We start from the raw sequence: 22,975 nt of genomic DNA, 5'->3' as shown, positions 1-22,975 counted from the left end.
CCGGAGTGCTTTGTGTGGATAAGCAGGAAAACATCGAGCTAGCGCGCCGAGAAAGTGAGTGCCTCAGAGCTCACCACCCAGCAGTGTGAGAATTTGTACCAGCATGATCGAATCAGCAACATGCGGATGCATGCAGAATTCTACTAGCGCGCTAGTTTCGACGAATCACATCAGCCAGCAGGGATCAAAATTGCATCCAAGCGAACTCGAAAAGTGGAGAAGATTTGAATGTTTGTTTATTTTGTAAATAGCTATGAAGTAAAATCACAGTGGAGTGAATTTGCATGCAATAACAAGCAATTTCATCAATATGCAATCAAAGTTTATTTATTTGCGCTATTTGATATTTTCAGCACCTCAACAACAGAGAGAAAGAGTGCTTTAGCCGGACGTGCACGATTATGCTAAGGGACTCGAATTGCAAATAGATTTCAAAGTAGTTTAAATCCGAATAGCCACCGATAATACAAATTAATGAACGAATTTGCCGGGTTTCTGAACGTAAATCAAAAATCGTTATACACCATGAAATAACAATCTTTTCGTTCAAGGAGGATGACCGGTTTGATTGAATGCCTTTCGGTGCAGAAAAGGTTCCCGTTTAAGATTACCTTTCAAGCCAAAACATACATACTGTGTATTAACAAGATAGACCCATAAAAATGTGCCTGGTGAACCTTGGGAACTGCAATCACCCGAATCACCTGTTCAAACCGCGAGACCTGGTTTTGCATCTATTCATAGGCGGATCTGAAGATTGGAGATCCCAAGGTTGACTTTATGCAATCAACTATTAACATAACTGATTCAACTATAAATATGATAGCCAGTAGAACATTATTCTACTATTGTGAACTTGATGAAGAGATATGAAGTAGATGGTTTTTACGGTAGACGAGAATAGAAACGAACCGCTACGAAGTTTACATATGAGCAAAAATAATGGCTGATTGATCTTTATTTAGATAGACCGACGTTGCTTTAAGATGAGGCTACCGTGACGTCGAACTCTAAACTTATTTAAACAACTTCAGGTTTCCATTTTTCTCGTGATTTTGTCCGCTGATTGACTAATCCCATCGCAAACAATTTTTTTTTTCATTTTTCCATGATTTTGACCGCTGATTGGCCAATCTTAATGCAAACACATTTTTTTTTATAAAAAATAGATAATCCGACAATAATATTTGGTATATATGAAATGAATTAAAGTTTATCACCGGTACTTTTTATACGGTTTTTTTCTTATTGAGTTTTTTCGGTGAGTGAAACAACTTTTTTAAATTTTACGTAACGTTTCGGGTTACTTTTCTTCACCCATCATCAGACGTCTAAAAATATTTACTTTTATTAAAACTTTAAACTTTTAAAATTAAATTACATTTATCAAAATTACAATACTTCACATCACTTACAAAAAATAAAGCAGCACAATTTTATTCTGTTCGGCTGCTTGTCGGTTTGTTTACTGTCTCTCCTCTCAGTTTGGCTATTAGACCGTTGTAGGTAGCTAGTTTTCCTACTTCGGTTTGTTGATTCGATGTTCGCTCCTTTCCTCTTACTTGGATGTGTAGGGTTTCGGCAGCTTCTCTGGTTTCCCGAACTCTCAGATTCCGCTCGAGTACTCCTGGTTTCTTGAAGTCGAAACAGTGTTGCGCTTCTATTGCGTGTTGCGCTAATCCCGATTTTGGTTCGTTTTTTGCGATTAATTTTTCATGTTCCTGTAATCTTTTTCCAAGCATTCTACCTGTTTGGCCAATGTACACTAGATCTTGGCAGTCCTTGCATGGTATGGAATAGACCACATTTCGTTGTTCTTCTTTTGGAATAGGGTCTTTCATTTTAGTGAAAACTTCGTGTTTAATTTTCTCTTTCGGTTTTGTGGCTAGTGTCATATCATGTTTCACTAGTATTTTTTGTAGTTTTTCACTTAAACAGGGTACATATGGTGTCGAAACATATCTCTTAAAACCATTTTCTTTGTTGTTTTGTAATGTGTTGTAGTGTTTATGTACTCTATCTTTGATGATTGATTCAGTAAAATATGTCGGGTAATTGTTTTTCTTTAATATGTTTTTCACTTTTTCAATCATCTGTGGTCTATTCGTCGCATCTGTTAATTTTATAGCGCGATCGGTTAGAGCAATAACTGTATTACGTTTGTGAGTGTATGGACTTTCTGATTCGAAATCCAAATATCGGCCACAATTTTGTTTTGGAAGCCAAGTTTTTTGTATTTTTTCATTATTTCTTGTTAGTTGCATATCAAGAAATTTTATTTTTCCACCACTTTCCTGTTCGATCGTGAATTGGAGCTTGTTATGGAAATCGTTAAAAGTTTCTTGAATCACTGGAATTTGATCACTCACACCAATGCTCACCTCTCTCTGGAATTCTCTCTGAACTAACACTAGAGAAACTAGAGAATGAATGCTTACGAAAACTTCAGGAGAAACAGATCGACATGATATTCTACCGCAGGTATGTAGATGACTGTTTTTGCATTGGTGTGAGTGATCAAATTCCAGTGATTCAAGAAACTTTTAACGATTTCCATAACAAGCTCCAATTCACGATCGAACAGGAAAGTGGTGGAAAAATAAAATTTCTTGATATGCAACTAACAAGAAATAATGAAAAAATACAAAAAACTTGGCTTCCAAAACAAAATTGTGGCCGATATTTGGATTTCGAATCAGAAAGTCCATACACTCACAAACGTAATACAGTTATTGCTCTAACCGATCGCGCTATAAAATTAACAGATGCGACGAATAGACCACAGATGATTGAAAAAGTGAAAAACATATTAAAGAAAAACAATTACCCGACATATTTTACTGAATCAATCATCAAAGATAGAGTACATAAACACTACAACACATTACAAAACAACAAAGAAAATGGTTTTAAGAGATATGTTTCGACACCATATGTACCCTGTTTAAGTGAAAAACTACAAAAAATACTAGTGAAACATGATATGACACTAGCCACAAAACCGAAAGAGAAAATTAAACACGAAGTTTTCACTAAAATGAAAGACCCTATTCCAAAAGAAGAACAACGAAATGTGGTCTATTCCATACCATGCAAGGACTGCCAAGATCTAGTGTACATTGGCCAAACAGGTAGAATGCTTGGAAAAAGATTACAGGAACATGAAAAATTAATCGCAAAAAACGAACCAAAATCGGGATTAGCGCAACACGCAATAGAAGCGCAACACTGTTTCGACTTCAAGAAACCAGGAGTACTCGAGCGGAATCTGAGAGTTCGGGAAACCAGAGAAGCTGCCGAAACCCTACACATCCAAGTAAGAGGAAAGGAGCGAACATCGAATCAACAAACCGAAGTAGGAAAACTAGCTACCTACAACGGTCTAATAGCCAAACTGAGAGGAGAGACAGTAAACAAACCGACAAGCAGCCGAACAGAATAAAATTGTGCTGCTTTATTTTTTGTAAGTGATGTGAAGTATTGTAATTTTGATAAATGTAATTTAATTTTAAAAGTTTAAAGTTTTAATAAAAGTAAATATTTTTAGACGTCTGATGATGGGTGAAGAAAAGTAACCCGAAACGTTACGTAAAATTTAAAAAAGTTGTTTCACTCACCGAAAAAACTCAATAAGAAAAAAACCGTATTTGGTATATATGTTTGTTTTGACCACTTTTTATTAAATCATCTTTCAATGTTTTTCGCTTGTTCAGCCGATTCAATTTCAGTCGATAAATAATCCTTATGTAGAACAATTGATTCAACTATAAATATAATAAATTCAACTACAATTGTTTAATTGATTTGAGATATTCAACTACAAATATAATAGATTCAACTGTACATTACTGGTTGACTAAACATTTAGCTGCTCTGCGACGTAGTTCCACCTCCCCGTGGTGCAGAGTGGAAACGTGTCTGCAAGTCCGGCGTATTGCAGATGTACGGCCAAGAGAACTACACCAAACCCACTAGAGGCCGTCGACGGGTCCCGCCAAACCCGCGCGGAAGAAGTGGTGCACCCGGGTACTTAGGTACCAGTACTTGGGTGTGAGTGTGATGGTCCAACACGCTGTCGGGGGGTCATGACCCTGATATGCGGATGCGACCGGAGGGAAAGCGATCGCCAACTTGTTTTGCGCTTCGGTGGGTATAGACCCGTCTCGCAAAATGAGTAGATGCGCAAAGTGGTGGCCAATGGTGGGCCGATCACTTAGGGACGTGTTTACACGTCAGTGTCCGAGAGGCACATTCTGCCGGAGGTGTCAGGGTTCGACACGCGTTTCGGGAATTGATGCGCCCGAACCGCGAGTGTGACCTGATGAGGGCGTTCTATAGCCCGATCTGCGCTTCGGGTGGTCAAGCGCCCGACTTGAAGATCGGGTAGTTGCGCTGAGTGGTGACTTAAGTCAACACTATTTGTGAGTTCGGAGGAGTCTGAGTCCTACACGTGGCCTAGGGGGCTTACCCCCCCTACCCGCGTGTTTGAACAGAGAAAGTGCCGTCGACAACTCGCTTTGTGTTTCTGGATCTTGGACTGGATTCACAAAGTTAGTAGTTGCGCTACGTGGGGACCTCATTCACACGATGAGATGTCGGGTCCTAACTCGTCAGAGGAGGGGTCGCGCATCGAGTTGTGTTAGAATGAGGCTATGCTATCAGAGGGTTCGGAAACGAGTATTGCCTTGGAGCGCACTAGCGCGAAATGACCTCCCACTATTGAAGCAAAGTGTGTCAAACAGTTCGAGGTGGGAACAAAGGTCAGTGGCCCCAGGTGGACTTTATGGCGTAGGGGGTACAGTGTTCCTTAGCATTGTATCATGAGTCGTCCAATTGCACCCATGGACCCAGAGTAGCAAACTGGGGGGACGCGGTGGCTCGCCGTGCCTTGGAATGCAATCCGTAAAATGGATTTACCACCTGGGTTAACAACTAATAAAAAAAAAAAAAAAAACATTTAGCTATAAATATGATAGATTCAACTGTAGTTGCATAATTGATTCAACTGTAAATATGACAGATTCAACTACAAATGTGTGCCATTTCAGCAATATTTTTGATTGAATAAACGATTGCGCCCTTTCGAAGCAAAAAAGGTACTTCGAAAGTTGATTTGTAGCTTTCCAACGGCGCAACATCTGGCACTGTTTTCCATCATGTTTTAACGGCTTGTTGAAATAACGGCATTTGAAATTTTACACAGGTTTGTGGATTCGAGCTTGCTCTTCTGTGCTGTACGCAAAATTTACTAAAAATATGATACGTTTCAAGCGGGAACCTCTTCTGCACTGAATGGCACTCAGGCATGTCGGTCATACATCGTAATCGAAAAGAATCCACTATAACACATCCTACGAGATTGAACGTTACGGGGTCTTTTTTGATATACTGATGAGGATTGATGGAAATTGATTTGATTACAGATTTCTTTGTTTGAATTAAGGAAATGAATGATTGATGCTTACTTTTAAAATAACGCCCTTTACCAAAAGTTTGTCTTGTCTCAAAAACTCTCCAAAGTGCTTTCAAAACATATTTTCCACAATGTCTCTAAGAATGGCGTTTCAGATATTTATCTCAAATACGACCAGCACTCACTGCTAGAGCCATCTAGTGACGAGCACAATAAACTTAGTAGGAAACTTTCAAAAACTATGAAAAATTCTACACAAAATTGATTCACATCACCAAAATCCCATCTAATGTGACTATTCGATCGGTTCCTAATCAAACAACAACGGCGTCATAAAAATTAATTTCAAACAAGCCAAATTGGTGGATAACCTCCCGCGACTCCCTTTCAGTAAGTTAGAACTGCTGTGACTGATTAATAAACACCTCACGGTCCTCGTCGTCCGACCCCGACTTCACAACTGTTCGGTAATTGTAGTTTGCTCAACTATGTTGACGCTTATCTACAGATCTGGATCGGCGATAGTGAACACTCGACTCGGTCAAATGAGGTTGTTTATTCTCGACTACATCACATCACATTTTTACATATGAACGAACATATTTTAGATATACGTTCGGACGTTTTAATATTTATTTACGTCCCCCAGCCCAAGATCGAGCTCTGTTCCAATCACAAGTTTGTAGGTACCTCATTCAGGCTTCTGTTTCTGAATGTTGTTTATGTACTACTAGCAGAAGGTTATCGGTTTATGTTGATTTTGTTGCTTGTATCGATCGATTGATGACAGTTTTCCGATACAACGCTAATGGTCCGATAATTGCATTAGTAGGTGTCGTTAGTTTGGGTAGAAACTTTATGTCTTCAAGTCGGGTAACGATTGTTTACAAAATCATTTTTATTAAAGTTAAACCCAATGGCAACATGTTCATCCTTCTTTCTATGAACCAGTTCCTGATCTTTTTCAAAAGTTGTAAAGGTAGGTACGCCTTCAATCAGGATCAGTCTGCTCAAGTTGCGTGGTTTCGAAGCCAGGCTGGGGCCGCCGGCCGGCCTCATCAACAAATTGCTATCTAAAAAGCATTCTTTCGGTACCATTTTTTCTCGCTTTACTCTCCGTGTCGAGCGATTCCAGATTAGGATGTGCTCTCTCAGTTGCTGCTGATGTATGGAACATATGATCCGCTGTTAAGTCACTCACACCATACCGGTTGACTTGATTCCAAGTGGACTTCATGAATGGAACGAAGAAGAACAAAAACGAAACTCATTCAAATATGTCTCCAGGTCCGCGGTTTCCCGGCAACATGAGATTTTGGTACCTACTGTCACTCTAATCTTTGACATTTAGTGGCCATCCGCCTAGACAAAAATCAAACTGATGACTTTTGACGATAAGTCCAATGAGTCCAGAGAGAGTTGAGGCGGGAGGGATGGGGGGAGTGTGATTCACCGCGCGGAATCACTAAAAATGTGGTGTTCTACTGGGAGATTCCTGATTTAACGGAAGGTGGTTCTCAGCTATTTAGTTTGGCAGCTTAAAAAAGTGTCCTGCTTTTCCGATGAAGTCCGAATTGTTGGTGCAGTGTTTAACAGATCGAATGTTGTAACAAGTGCTCGGTTAGTAGTGTCAGTGGTTGTTGGACTTTTGTTCGCGGCAATAGTAAATGTGCCAAGAAGACATTTTGTTTGTTGAGAAGTCGTCTGCGTTGAAGTCCACCCCAGAACTCCTACGCACCAGCCTGCACAGCAACACTTGAGAATCTCACCACCAGATGTCGGTGTTCGAGTGAAAAGGCGAGGCGAAATGACAATCAGGATGGGGCGAAAGAACGGTGACGTCTTACGTCATTCTACGCGGCTACGGGGTCAATGATCGGCCATTTCACTATCAATAGCCGAACGTATAGCACTACACAGAAAACGTGCCCAATAGACAAGTGCCGAAAGTGAAATTGCTGGAATCCGGAAGGACCGAATTCCCTGGATATTCAGGTAACCCAAAGAACCATACCCCGTAGCCACAGTGACCACCGTTCTCAGCGCGATTCTAAACCCTATCCCGATTTCCTAACAGGACCCCGAGGTTTTACCTAAGTCGCAGACGCCTTTAGTCTCGTGGCTTGGATCGAAATCCGCCATTGCTGCCATTACGTCCTGACCCAGCAGCAATACTCACCTGTGCTCTACCGATCTACCGACGGTTAGCTGTCGATACCTTGGTCCGTCAACAAACCGAGTATCCGTCAGTGAGTCCGGTAAGGGTCACCCGCAAGAGCAGCCCCATCGCCGTCGGCTTGTTAACCGCCGACTATCTACCGCAACCGTAGGGCAGCCGTCAACCACCTACAAACAACCTGGTCCGGGATTGGAGTAGACAAGAACTCACAGCCATCGTAGTGCAGTGTCGGAACGTACTGGAATCCGACGACCACCAATTCCGCAGGTTTGCGACGTAGTGAGACCGGTTCAATAGCAATAAGGGGGTGGGACAGAGTCCCAAGTGTGCGCAAGAAAACCTTAATTTCAAAAAGGTGAAAATAAACGTGGGGGATTTCAATTCAATTTAAAGTGTTTTCTTGGCTAGCCGAATCGCTTTTAGCTTAAGCCGACCCTGAGGCATACACACTAGGGAGTTTCAGCACCGCTGAACCCGCTAGCCGACACATTTGTTATACAGGAGAGCCCATCGGTGGTTCACCGCGAGAAGCAGCAGAACCGGGGCAACATAAAAACCCCCGTTAGCAGCAAACGTGAGTACTCACATATGGCCAACATTGTTAATTAGCGATTGTTCGCTCATGTACATGTACATCTTTATTAAACCCCGCAAAGAAAATTCAAACCGTTTGTGTGGGGAAAATTTCAAGATCGAGCGCATCGTAAAGCGAACTAAAAACCAAGCGTCTCCACCAGCACTAGCAGTAGAAAATCGAAACAGACACGAAATTGTAAGACTAACACACAACAGTAGAGGCCGAAATAAAAAGGATCTAATGAATGTATCTAACTAAATCGTCTACCGTATTTTGGACCGGAAACACTAGCGTGGGGATGATGACATAATCGGGGCATTAGGAAGGGAGTCACAGATTATTCGTTGTTGCTTTATCTTCGTTTACTGCGGTGATTGGCTGCGAATCCAATCCCGGTCTTTTCCCATTCCTGAGCAAGCTTAGAGGGTGGGAATTAGTTAGTTTTCAGACTTCTCTAGTTCAACTTTTTAGCGAACAAAGAATAACTCCCCTTTCAGGGATTTTGCGGGCTGTTCTCGTTTTCGGGGCGGATTCAAATTCGAAGCCGAAGTACAGATCCCTGCTTCTTTCCCAAAATAGGGAACAAAAAAAGGAACTCACGTCCGAGTCTCATTCAGCTGGGCAAACCAAGACTAGGTGGGTGGTCTTCCGTAAGGAAGGGCGCTTAAGCCACCCGCTAACGAAACGGAAGTGTGTCGGGGCTCTCGTTATATTTGGCGCCCAACGTGGGGCTCCAATACCACTGATACCTAATACCACTGATCACACTGACATGACACTTAGATCTAATTCGACAATTTTCTGGCTTATTTTTTTGTTAAATGTTGCAGGTTTGCAATACCGACGGTAGGTGGCGAACCTACCATTTTTTCGATACAAGGGCCCTATAGGAAAAATGGACCTGTTTAGCCCGATTTTATCGAAGAAATTGCCCACTTTTGGGGGGCACTTTCGAAGTGGTATAGTATTTCTTCAAATCGATCGATGCGCTCTCTGGGATCGATATTGTGTAGTATTGAAAAAATTATCCAACAAACGAAAAAGAGTGCCCAGTCAGTATGGTCAGTGCTAATACCATCTTATGTCAAATTTGGTTCGTTTTGCATGATTAGTGTTTGAGTTTTGTAAAGAATTGTAAGAGAGTCCGCCTTCTTAAATATTCATAGAAATATTTCTCATACCCAAATAACCTCCCATGCCAAATTTTGTACCTTTTGCTTGACCGGTTCACTTGTTATGAAACATTTGTCTATTGTTGGGAGGCCTCCTCCCCCTCACTGTGAAGGGGAGAGGTCTCAAACCATTATAGGAACCTTCTCCCGCCTCAAATACCTAAACCCTGCCAAGTTTAACGAAAATCGGATAAGAAGTTTCCGTGTCTTTAGGAATCAGACCGACATCCATTTTTGTGTGTTAATCGGTCCAACAGTTACCAAGTGCAAGAACTGGCTTTTCCAATTTTTCGGCTTTAAGTCTTGGTGTAACTAAAACAGATGTTGATTTTTAAGATTTAAGGAATTAAAATAAAGTTGTTCAGTTACATTTCTACCTTGAACTAATTTGTAAAGTTTTCTAAAATTGTTTAGTTGAGCATCACTGATACCAGCAACCGCGGCCTAAGATTTGTAACGATTGCATAGGGCATGAATTGGTTTGTTAAACCATCATCTACGTCCCTCACCTTGGAAAAATTAAAGGAAAAAAAAATCTGTCGAGACAGAGCGTGAGATAGTAGATTCTCTTAGAGGCCTCAATCCCCACCCCCATTTTCCCTCCTAATGTTTCTTGTCGTTCGTTGCCAATCTTCGGGGCTGGGCTGTTGGCGAGACTGGAAATGGAATATACGCGACGAGATAAACGAATATATATATATTTGTGAGTGAGATATATTTGCTGCTGGCCGCTGCGCCCCTCGGTTGGGCTGCTCTTATCAGCATGAAAAATAACATCAATTAACATAAAACGCACTCACTCACCGCACGGCGAGAAATCTCTGGACTGAGCCAGAGACGATGGTGACGGATGCTCCAGCTTCCAACGCCAAGGCCCGAGACTTTCGGATCCAGTTGTTGTTGTTAAGGTTGGCGCTGATTGGCATCAGATGCTTTTAGGTTAGTTTTTTGTGCCTGTCGTTGGCGCCCTTCCGCATGTCTTGTGCGTGTTCTTCCGACTGAGCAAAGATTCTCTTGAGGGGAACATATTCCGAATCCGATCATCTTAATTCCCGCTCTTTGGCCGGACAAATTGATCAACCTTGGGTTGTGCTTCGGTTTTCGGTTCGGTCGTCAGAGCCTTCTTCAGGAGCTCCGGGAGATCGGCTACCAGTTGGCTGGCTTTCGGGCGGCACCATCTTTCGGGATACTCCAAGAAACGATAGCGATCATTGGAAATTAATCAATTAATTAATCAAATATTGAGGTTCAAAAGGAAGCCGAGGCTGCGGGACTCAATAGCTTCTCGAGTAAAGGAACATCCCCAAGTGATATTAGATTTTTTTTTTATAATAATTATTAGCTAGTAAACTATGCAATTAAATAAAAAAAAATCGTAGAAAGATCGGTGACATGACTATATGCCCAATACTTTCAACATTTGACACATACAGTACCGTTCATAATTGTATAGAAATTGGAAGCAAGCGCACTGTCACTTCGACTTTGAACTTCCATAACTTTTTACTCTGATGATATTTTTAGATCAAATTTTTTGCGTTAGATAGATCAACTATCACACTATTATATCACAAAATTTGAGCTTTCTGGAGTTTGTGTGGCCTGAGAAACAGTAATTTTACGAAAATCTGACTTTTTGGACTTTTCTCATTCAAACTACAATATCTCTGGAACTACGCAACATTTTTTATTGAAATTTTGCACAGTGATTGTTGAAATATGAAGCTAGCATGTCTGAAGTTTTCGAAAAGTTCTATCGATGAGATCAAAAGTTACGTGAGGTGCAATATTTCAGGCATGAACCTTGAAATGCGATTTCTATAGAATTTTGGACGATTTATGAGAACAATATCATTTCTTCCACTAATCAGACAAAAAATTTCTGGCAAAAGCAATGAAGAAAAGAAAAAATGGAATAAATGGTCCATTTGTGTTTTGAAATCAGAATCTCGCGATATTGTTGTGATTTTTCGGTTGAAATAGATTAACTGGTTGTTAAACAGAGGATATGATTTTCCTATGAAAACATTCGTCCAAAATTCTATAGAAATCGCAATTCAAGGTTCATGCCTGAAATATTGCACCTCGCGTAACTTTTGATCTCATCGATAGAACTTTTCGAGAACTTCAGACATGCTAGCTTCATATTTCAACAATCACTGTGCAAAATTTCAATGAAAAATGTTGCGTAGTTTCAGAGATATTGCAGTTTGAATGAGAAAAGTCCAAAAAGTCCGATTTTCGTATAATTACTGTTTCTCAGGCCACACAAACTCGAGAAAGCTCAAATTTTGTGTGATAATAGTGTGATAAATCATCTATCTAACGCAAAAAAATTGATCAAAAACTATCATCAGAGTAAAAAGTTATGGAAGTTCAAAGTCGAAGTGACAGTGCGCTTGCTTCCATTTTCTATACAATTATGAACGGTACTGTATATGTAGATATAAACTTTCCTTTCCACAAAATCTTGCAAAAATTTAAAAAAAAAATCAAAAAGACATTTCTGATCGATGAAAATATGATTCAGTATTTTTAATTAAAAGACAAAAGTGACAACTAGTTGAGGTTAGAACATTTCTAAAACATTTCACGTTTTTTATGGACGACCCATCCCAAAAACCACGTTGTGGGTAATTTCGCGAGGAAATTTGTGCTAAATATCTCCCGGTATCGATTCCTTTTGGAGTTCGCCGACCGGCTGCTCTCGTGCGAAATCTTATCGTCGGGTCTCCTCCAAAGACTGAGAGAGAGAGAGCAAAAACACAAGCAAAAAAAACCTCACACGATAAGCGTGCGCAGATCAGGACCCCATATTATGCCACAATAAAAGCCCCATCAGCCACCTCATCTCAATCTGCATAAATTACAAAATGTTAGGACAAGGAAGGAGGACAGTTCAGGCCATGGAGTAATGCTCGATGTTTGGTCGTTGTTGGAAATCAATTTTGGCCTGTTTTCTGTACCGCCTTCATCTTGAGCGGCTTCTGGCCACATGACTCAGAAGTGAAACGAAGTTCGTTATCTCAAGAGGATCGAGGGAGTCAAGAAGTGAGGAAAATCGTTCTCGACGCGTGCATTAAAGAGCAAAAAGCAAATATAAATATGATAAATAAGTTGATATCAATAGTTGATAAGTGTAGCCGACCCGAACCCGAAAGTCTCTTCGAAAGCGGCTTGAAATTCGTAAAAAAACCAAGGAATTTATGGAATCCCAAAATATGATATGATGGTACATTTTTCAGGATTAATTTGAATAAAACCGTAAAATTTCGGCCATCCTCGGCCTCTTTCGTATGGCAAGATGAAGAATTCAACCGACATCACCGGCAGATAAGATAACGCAATCTCTGTAAAGTGGCTTTCAATGGGTCGAAAGATTTTGCACGAGCTTCGTTTCTTCGACTGGAAGACGAGGCAGTTTTAAGGCAGTTTTTATTTTCGTAGATTCGATCATCGAATCGAACATCGAAATTTCAAAATCATATCTTAAAAATCGAGATTTGACCAATAGATCATATGGTCAATCGAGCAATCAAACAGTCGATAATCGCAGATTTGGATTTGGACTTCTGAATTCACTTTTGACGGTCCACCTTGAAAAATCTGTAAGAAAAAACAAATTTGTTTGTAAAATGATAACAAAAACTAATTTCTGATTCGAAACTATCACTTTTAAAATGCTATAAAATTACATTTGAAATAGGAATAACACTAAATTTGCTGTATACTTAGCCAAGAATTCATTCAGAGAAACCTCTGAATAGGACACATCATCTTGGTGAATAAGCCAATCGATTTCGATTTCAATTTTTTTCCGGCCGCGGTGGTGTGAATTCGGAGAGCAACTGCGTAAATTTGACATTGGACACTCTCGCCCTGATTGGAACTGGTATTTTTTTTTGTCCCAATAAAATTAAACCTCGTGGCATTCGTTTTTCCGCTTACAGGAAGAAAAAGGGTTTCTTGGAGATTTTTTTCGCTTTCACACTAAACTGAAGTTCAAGTTCTATAGAAAATGCGGCTCCTGAGTGCCCTACATTTTCAAACACAATCAACTTTCGACGCACTCACCCCACTTAAGCGATCTTTCCACTTGGAAGTCTCGCAGCCAACTGATAGGCATGCATTTTCTTAGTTGAAATTCGACACTATCTCACCTTGGGACGATTGGGTGGGGATACGGGTGCTTCCATTTTTTATGAAAGCAAAACAAATATTGAAAATTTGTCTGATAACAGACTGATAGTAATGACAGACGATGATGATAATGGCAGAAAAAATAACATTAGTTTTTCAACGAAATCATTCGATTTTAACTATTCTGTTCATTCTAAACCTGCTAGTTGTTTTTCGCATATGTTTAATAGTTTAAACAATGAAAGGAGATTTTTATCACTTAGACTGTCATAAAAAAAAATCTCAATCCGACCACCAGGAGCACTGCTTTAAAAAATACACTATGATATAATTAGACATATTTCTAAGCGAATATACCCCATAATTTTTAACCAATGTTTCATATAATCAAAACTTTTCAGTAATTTTTCGTTAGTAAACTCCTATAGTTTTGAATGTTTTTATCGTGAAAAATTGATTTATTTATCGCAATCCTCCGAGATGATTTACCTGTCCCATTAAAGGCTTGGATTTCAATCCATTAAGCGGGGGGACAGACTAATATGCGCGCATTAGGGTGGCAGTCAAATGGGTCATGTCAAATTTCGAAAACCAACCATAAACATTTTGTAGATTGCCCAAAAAAACTGACCTCTGCAAAATTTCAGCCCAATCGGACTTGATTTAGGGGTGCCCCAAAGCAGTCAAAGTTTCGTTTTTGACCCTCAAAAATCACCAAAGGATCCAAAAAAAAAATTGGAGTTTTAGTTTTGATGCTAAATGATTTAAAAATGCATAAAAGGTCAAGATCTTGTGATACATTAAAAAAAGTTTCGGGCAAAAAATCGACTTTTCGGAAGAGAAAAGCACGTTCCAGAAAGTCGTTTTTCAGGCAATATCAGTTCTCGAAGTTTCATGCATTTTCAAATCATTTGGCATCAAAATTAAATTTCGATTTCCCGCCTTTTAGGTGATTTTTGAAGGTAAAAAACTACAACTTTCAGCGCTTTTAGGCACGTCTAATAAAAGTACGATTGATTTGAAATTTGGCACAGATCAGTTTTTGGGCCAGTCTACAAAATCTGTAGACTGTTCCAGAAATTATAAGCACACTTTCAAAATAATTTTTTTATATGATTTTATTGTCTAGGTTCACATAGTAGATAAGTAAAATTTGTACATAGCGAACTGTTGAAGAAAAAGTTTTCTAGTATTTCTTCGGAAACTTCGTAAGTTAGGAAATATCCATTCCATTTTTTGAAGACTCAAGGTCCTTGTATCGACGCTACACCCATAGAAGAGGTAACAGAAATCCAATGCCTTTTTAGCAAATCTCTGTGCCGATAATGCTCTGAAATGTGCACTGTGTCGAAGACGGTACACAGCAAAAAATTTCTAAAAGTATACGCAATCTAAAATACGAGTGATCTACTTTTTGACCAGTGTAATTCAAAACTGATATAATTTTACACTCTTTTTGATCTATTTTTGAATTGTTGGTATAAACTTAATTTTGTATGATGTATGTTTACATGCCCTGCTCTAAAAAATATATCTCAATATAAAAATTACATCGAAAACAATGTAAAACACGACAGATCCATTGTTTTCCTTTTTTCGCGGCATAAATTGTTCTATTTTTAACGGTAATATGTTTTGAAATTTACATCATTGTGTATTTTTACACGACGGTTTATGTCTGTTTTCGATCTAAATTTACACGCCTCAAAAATTACATTGTTGAGAAAAATACACCGTGGTATAATTTTATATCAAAATCGATGTTCCGTTTTCGTGCATCGTTTTCGATCTAAATTTACACGATTTTTTCTTGCTGTGTATGTTTAAAAACCGTAACTGGCATAAGGACTCGGCTTCCAACCAAAATTATGCAAGACCACTACATTCAAGCGAAACAAGAAAAACATCTTATGGGATTTCGTTCCTATTGGATGATCCATCCCAGAAACAAGAAAATAAAAATAATAACCACAGCGCCGTGGGGAGATTCGAACTCATATCACCATTCAAATCATCTTACTAGTCCGACATCTTAACCAGTGTACTATTCATGCTTCATGCAGGACGAGGGATATTTGTCATAGGATTTCTGTCACCGATCAATCACAAAAAAAACGCACAACGGCGGCTTCCCGGCTTTTGGCCTCCTTTCAATGCATTCCTTTGTCTTTTGATGGAAACGGGAGTGAAGGAAACGGGTAACCCATTCAATGAGAACTGTGCTTTGCTTACTGCCTGCTATTACATACACACGCTACATATACACAGCTGCTAAAGCCGGGCAGCTTGGCCGGTGATTGTTTGCCGGTGAATTGAAGGAATGTTTTTGTTGTTGCTTTTGCTACATACACACGCAAAGCTTAGCCGTGGTTGTTTGCCGGTGGATTGCATTGAAGCAATGTTTTTTTTTGCTGCTTTTACTGCATACACACGCACAGCTTGGCCGTGGTTTGCCGGTGCCGGTAGATTGAATTAGAAGGATATTTTTGTTGTTGCTTTTGCTACATTCACACGCACAGTGCTCGGTTCGCTGGCTGCCTGGTGTTGGCCGGTATTTATTTCCATCCTTCTTCGTCTTGTGATGCAATAGGAAGGGACATGCAAACGTTTTTATTTTGTTTCTTTCAGACATACGCAATTCGGTTAAGGCTGATGTCCTGCTGAAGCAACTAGCAACGCAACGCAACGTTCCAATAAGATTGCGTTGCAACGCATTGGTATGTCATGCTGGCGCGACCTGTGACTTTGAAATTCCCTACAAATCATCACTTCTCTACATCTGATAATGCTTTGAATCGTCTCCTTTCTTTCGGGAGCCATCAAAAACTCATCAAATCACGACCCGGATTGCAAGAATGCCAAAATTTGAACCGACAAAATTCCTAGTTTTTTTTGCCGGAACTAAGAATTCATGAAAATTTTCTCGCCGATTAAGATATTTTTTAGTTTATTATCACAAGTTCGGACAGATCTTCGTACTATTGTGCTTAAAACCCGGAATCACTGCTTCAAATCGAGAAAAAACAATATTCCTATTGGATTTCCTACTAGTCGCGCTACAAAACACATTGGCATCAGATTGGTCGCGCTATACAAAGCGACCAGTATGACAGGTCTGCGCGATTTCCATGGAGATCAAATGAGAGCTGGTTAGTCGTGTGAACGTTGCGTTGTAGGTCGCGTTGCTAGTTGCTTCAGCATGACATCAGCCTAACTTGGGAGATTAATGCCAGTGGGAGCAAATCGAATCAGCACCGGTCGCGTTATCTTCTTGTACCAATGATGCTATGTAATTGACTACACGCCATTGGCACAGAGGCTGAATTTTGGGTGTAGAGAATAGGTTTCTATGGTAATTCCATATTAACCTGGTGTCGCAACAGCCAAGTCATCAGTAATTCCAGGACAAAAGTCGCAATAAGGATCTGCTCTCATGTTTCTCCTGAATATAAGCTCGTTGTTTCCTATTTTGTTATGAACGACCAAGAAAGAACCATGTAGACTGTTGATGGGATGATAAATATTTGGAGTGGATGTTCTTGAAGATCGTTTTCCATTCGCGTTGTGGATTTTTTCTTTCAATTTTTGGGGTTTTCAGTCTTTGGAGAAAGAATTGGTAGATAACGGATGAGAATGGCGAACGACGTAGGGTATCTGATAAGTACACCGATTCTTGTACAATGGTTCTGACGTGAGGATACTTCATAGGAATTGCGGATACGTTCGGCGGACTAACATTATTTTCCATGTAGCTCCACATAAACTGTAGATCTGATCCAGCTCGTAGAAGTCTATTCACCAGTAAAGATTTTGATTTTAGTGCTGGTGAATGGAGACCTAGACCTCCTCTTTCTTTTGGAAGGATCATTGCTTCTAAAGCCACTCGGTTTCAAGATCTGCCATGCCAAATAAACTTTCCAATTTGGGTTATGATTTTGCCAGCAAACTTGTGTGGCAAAAGAATTGTAGATGCTACATACCACATTTTTTATGAAACGTTAGTATTTATCAGAATGATTTTTTAAATTAGATTCAGTGTTCTGACATTATTCATCTGCAGCCTCGTTTGGAAACTTTGTATCGTCTTGTGACAGTTTTCATCGATGATGCGTTCAATATTTTCGCAAAATGAAGGCCTAGAATTTTGACCGACGGCTCCATTTTCAGCCAGTCTTGGGTTAGTGCAACATTCCCAATTAAAGTTCCTACTGTTGTGTGAGGATTGCGATAGGATTGAATACATTGATACATATTGAAATTCGCGGCATATGTTTACCAAAGTCGTGAGTTGATTTTCGTCTTCCAGAAAAATAGATATATGTATCATCTGCATATGCATTTAGCACAGTTCGCGGGAGCATTGTACTTATTGTATCCAGTAGCGGCTGTATGTAGATGACGAAAAGCATCATAGAAAGACGATCACCTTGTCGTACGGAGCGCTGTATTTTGACAGCGTAACACAGCTACAGATTTGTAACAACGCAACTAAATTCCGGTTGAAATTCATTTTGAGCATGGTGTCGGCTAGAAAACTATGCTCGACCCTGTCAAAGGCGTGATCAAGATCGAGAGCTACTAAAAGAGAGCTTTTTGAACTCGTTTTAAAATGGCATGTAATGTCTAAAATTTTCGAGGTTGCCTCAAAAATATTCTTTCCTCCATTAGTACACTTCTGCTTGCTAGACAGAACTCTTGTAACGAGGTCTGTAATACGCCGCTTCAATATTCTCCCAACAAGCCTAAAATCGAAATTTAAAAGCGAAATAGGGCGATAGTCTTTTACACTGTTAGCATTATTTCCTTTTTGTTTATCAAGAATTCTCTTGGAGCAAGCCCGCGCAAACCATCATTCACCACGTGAGTTTATTCTCGACCAAGAATATCCCAACATTTCAGCTATATTTAACTGCAACCTTGAGTTCGTCGTAGGTGATTTTCTGGAGGATTTGATGATTCATTGTGTTGTCTTCGGGTATTTGAAGTAGAGGTGTGTAGTTTTCATTTCGATTAATCTCGTATGGGCTGTATACATTCTCGAAGAAATTTCGGAAGTGTTGTTGAATAGTGTTCAGCTCTGTAACTATCCCTGATGCTGTTTCAATCTGTTGTATGTTCGTTTTTTTCATGCTGGTTTTCTGATTCGCAATATGAAATATGGATGTTTTTTCTCCACCAATGTAATTTTCATTCCATTGACTATTACTGGAACATATTTGCCTTTGGTGTCGAAGCATAAGACTTTTGATGTGGTTGATGTCTCTTAATTGCTGTGGGTCACCAATAGTATCGATCATACGCTCTTCTCAGCATTGCGTAGTATAATTCCGTTGTTTCGTGGTCATGCCGAAGTTGAAGGGACGATTTCCATCGTAAAAATGATTTTATTTTGGCTTCACACCCCCCCACAATGACGTTTTATACATTTTGGAGATGATGCGCCAAGGTGGAGTTGAAAAAGATTTCTCTGCTTGCTCGATTTTGTGTTCCAAGGGGCGCGTATAAGTTTACTAAACTCCATTGTACATTGTAATAGACATAATAGTCCCTAAAAGCTACTGTCGTACCTCGTCTACGATCATCGATATTAAAAACCAGGTTAAATCCGTTTATATCGAGTTTAGTGATCGCTACTTCCTGAAGAAATATCACATCTAGTTCAGATGTGCGGGTAAACGAAATCAATGGATTTAACTTCGCTCCACAAGATACTCCGTTCATGTAAATGGTAGGTACCAATAATATAACTATACGAAGTCATTTGAAAAAAAGGCCAAGCTGGGACTGGTAACTCTATCACCTATGCTCTTTTCTGCCTGCTATGCTGTTGGTTTTTGTTGTTTTGTTTGCTTACCGAAGGATAGTTTAATTGATTGCGCCTGGTAAGTTTCATAGCTGTGTTCGGTGATCGGCTGGCATCCGCATAGGTGTGTATTTCTGCAAGAGGTGTAACTTGGCTGAAGGCTGTAGTATCATATGGTGATTCGGTTGAACATATACTGTTCGGTATGCTTACCAATGAGAAAAAAAAAACTGCTTCACAGCTGGTAAACAGAGCGCTGATGAATATTCGATGGTTGACTATTCGGCGGGCAGTTGGTGTGATGTTTATCCTGAGTAATACGGTGCAAGTGAATTTAATGCTGGGTTTTCGGTTTGGTGCTGGATGATTCTCGCAAACGTGGAAGGGCTCGCTGTCCCTGGGAACGGGTGATTCGCTTTTCCTCGTGGCTTTGTTCGACATTCATTGGTGATGCTGGTCGTTTGGTGTTCGGTATCAGAAGTGCTGTTTTTGTAACCTCTTCGGAAAAACCATGAAAGTTGGGTGAAGTTGCTTTAGTGATCTCTATTTCTTTGTCGGCAAGTGGAATCGTATTGCTCGGGACTAGTAATGGAGGTAATTCCTCATCCATTTCAGTTGATGAAATAGAGAGTTGCCTATCGACATTCGGCTGTATACGGCCGGTGTTGTTTACGTTCTCGGGATCCGTGCTAGTGGTTGGACCTGTTTTAAAGAGGTCTGAGAGCAATCTTGTTTGTGCAGAATTTTGAACTTGGAGTGATTTTGCATACTCCGAGCATTTTTAAGTACGATTGCAATGTTTGCATGTTGCCGTTTGACCCTTGTATGTTGCCAGTGTCATGGATAATTCGACTGTTATGTATGAAGGGATAGGTTTTATTAACTTCATTCGGACTATTCTTACGCCGTTGGGTACTCCCGGAAAGAAATCCTTCCAGGTTCCTTGTCTTATCGTCTGGATCTGACCAAACTCACGCAGTCGAAAAGCAAGTTGTTGGTTTGTTACTTGTGGTCAGAGATCATGGATCTTAACCTAAATCGAACCGTTCTCCATTGACAGCTGTATGTCGTATTTTTCTTTGAACAATTTGCTGGGCTGCTTTTTAGTGAATCCGTTCCTACGAATACCTGACCATTGCTGATCTGTAGATGTTTCACATGGGTCACTTCCAATCCAAGTGATTCTATGATAAAGCTGGCTGTTTCTGGATACTTGATTCTGACAGGAATGTTCCGAAGATTGATGACGAAGGTTTATTCGACCGTTGAGGTCATTACGGTGTTTGTTGGTTCCTTAAAAAGAAGACCAACGAAGCGGTACGGGCGGACAAAGTCCGTTAATAAATTTGGAAAAAACGCTTTGTTGGCAATCGAAATACGTCTGACTTCAATGCAAGCAAGATGGAAACTTTGTGTCCTACCCATTACTGTACTCTTATTTGATAAAAACCTATAATCATAAGCCAGAATACACACTTCTCCTCGAACATGACTCATAAGCTTTTGCACAGTAGCATTACCCACCATTTTCACCACTTTTGGCCAATCGTTTTTAAATTTTCCGATGTCATCAGCTGGTTTTATGTATTTTTGTAGCTTTGCTTTGGTCAAAGCCTAAAACGTCTCGATTGCCTGTGCCTCGGGGCAATTTGGCGGATTCATGTTTTTTTGGCACAAAACAGACGGTTTGGCTTTTGAATCACCCTAGAGTGTGTCTTTGGCGTAATGACGTGATTTCAAATCGGGCCAAAATATGACGGGTCCATCATGCTGCTTGATCATCGGCAATAAACGCTTCTGGAGGCATTCCTCGATATAGTTCTGGGTGTTCATTGTTTTCGATGTGACGTACGGGTTGGACATTTTGCCGCACTCTCAAATTACCTGCCACACCACATCCTGCTTGCCAAATTTTTCGGTGAAAATGGACTTTTCCGTTTCGGGGATATCCTTGTCTTTGCGTACAGTGAAGTATTGTGGCCCAGAAAGGGTTTTTTAATTTCACATACGTTTCATGATAATGCACCAAGAAATTTCGCAAAATATTGAATCATACAGTTTCAGGGCTCTTGGTTTGACAGAAGCGGCATGATTTTAGTTCCTTTAAGGTTTTTTCTGCTTCCGGTACGTCTTGAGCCCAAGTTGCTTTTTGGCACGCATCACGTTTGACGTCGAGGTCCCGGCTATTTCGCCACATCCCGAACAGAAGGCTATGGTTTCTATGGTGATGCCTACAAAGGCATCCCTTACCTTTTTGTTGATTACAGGACTTACAGGACCAGATTTTCGACCACCACTTCATCTTCAAATGTACAATGTTCACCATATTTTGAATAGCTGTCCGTACCGCTTCAAAGCTCACATCCTCTTCTTTGGCCAATTTTCTCAAAGGGATTGCACTTACAGTACACCACTTGTGCACGATACTTTTCTCTTCACCGGAGTAAGATCACGCATTTTGAAATGTAATCACAAACTAAAGGTTTTTGTTAATGTTATCACGTACAGAAATATGTAAACAAAAGGACGCAGCCAGTAGAATTCGAAAAAATATTCGATTCAAAATGACCGTTAACATTAGGTGTGCTTATAATTTCTAAAACAGTCTATATATGGTCGTTTTTCAAAATTCGATCATGATTGCCACCCTAATGCACATCCCTCGGTGAACTAGACGAAACAAGAGAGAAAAAACCCAACTTTCCTAATCAACCAGGCAACAACAAGACCTTCTGGCAACCCAGCAGCCAGCTCTCAAGCAAGGCATCTGCCGCATGGAAGATGCCGCTTAATGGGGTGCGCTTAATCGGTGACGAGATTAGAACATCTCGATGCAAAGAAGAGATGATGCAAGGCGTGTTCAGTGGGGAGCAGCATTAGTACATTCCATATAGGTGACATATTCTCGCAAACACATGCGGCTGCTCGTGAGGGTGGTCTTTTGTCTTACACAATATTATCAGTCGATAGAAAATATCGTCATTATTCATATTCCGGTTCATCATTATTATCTCAATGGAGCCGGTTTGAGAGGCTTTCGGTTTTGTTTGGTCTCCGACGCCATATCGTTTAATTGTTTGATGAAACATCAAGCTAGAAGACCATTTTTCCCTGTTTTTAACCGTTGACTTCAAAGTTTTTACTAATTTCAATCATAATCAATATTTTTTTTTTTCAAAGAAATTTCCCAACTCATTTAAAAGTACTCTACAAGGCCACATCATCGCTAGTAGGACCAACATTTTACGACCGGGACCGGGAATCGGCCCGATTATCTGACCGGTGCCGATTGATAAGCCAGGATCCTGCCAGCAATCCGGCTGCCGGCCCATGGTATGAAAAAAAAAATACCCCGACAACATTTCCAACGCACAATCGCTCTTGACATTTGACACCGCCGCTGCTTGCTATCGGAAATCTTATTTCCAGCGAATGGGCAGCACTTTGGAAATCAACCAGCGTCCGATAAGATTTGATGGGACTGGACGTTCATGCATCAGGGAATGTTCTGGATTCTGGGAGGCCACATTGCTTCACATCGATGATGCTGGACCGACCAGGCTGTTCTTTTTTCGAGCAGCAATTACGATTCCATATTTTTTTTGAAAATATTCTTCTGATAACAGTGCCAGTTACAGATTCGAAAAAGCGTGCTGACGAATGATTATGGAGCCAAATGAACATTTTTACT

The sequence above is a fragment of the Uranotaenia lowii genome, chromosome 2, assembly GCF_029784155.1.
Source record: "Uranotaenia lowii strain MFRU-FL chromosome 2, ASM2978415v1, whole genome shotgun sequence".
Taxonomy (NCBI): Eukaryota; Metazoa; Arthropoda; class Insecta; order Diptera; family Culicidae; genus Uranotaenia; species Uranotaenia lowii.
Note: the sequence above shows the minus strand (reverse complement) of the source record.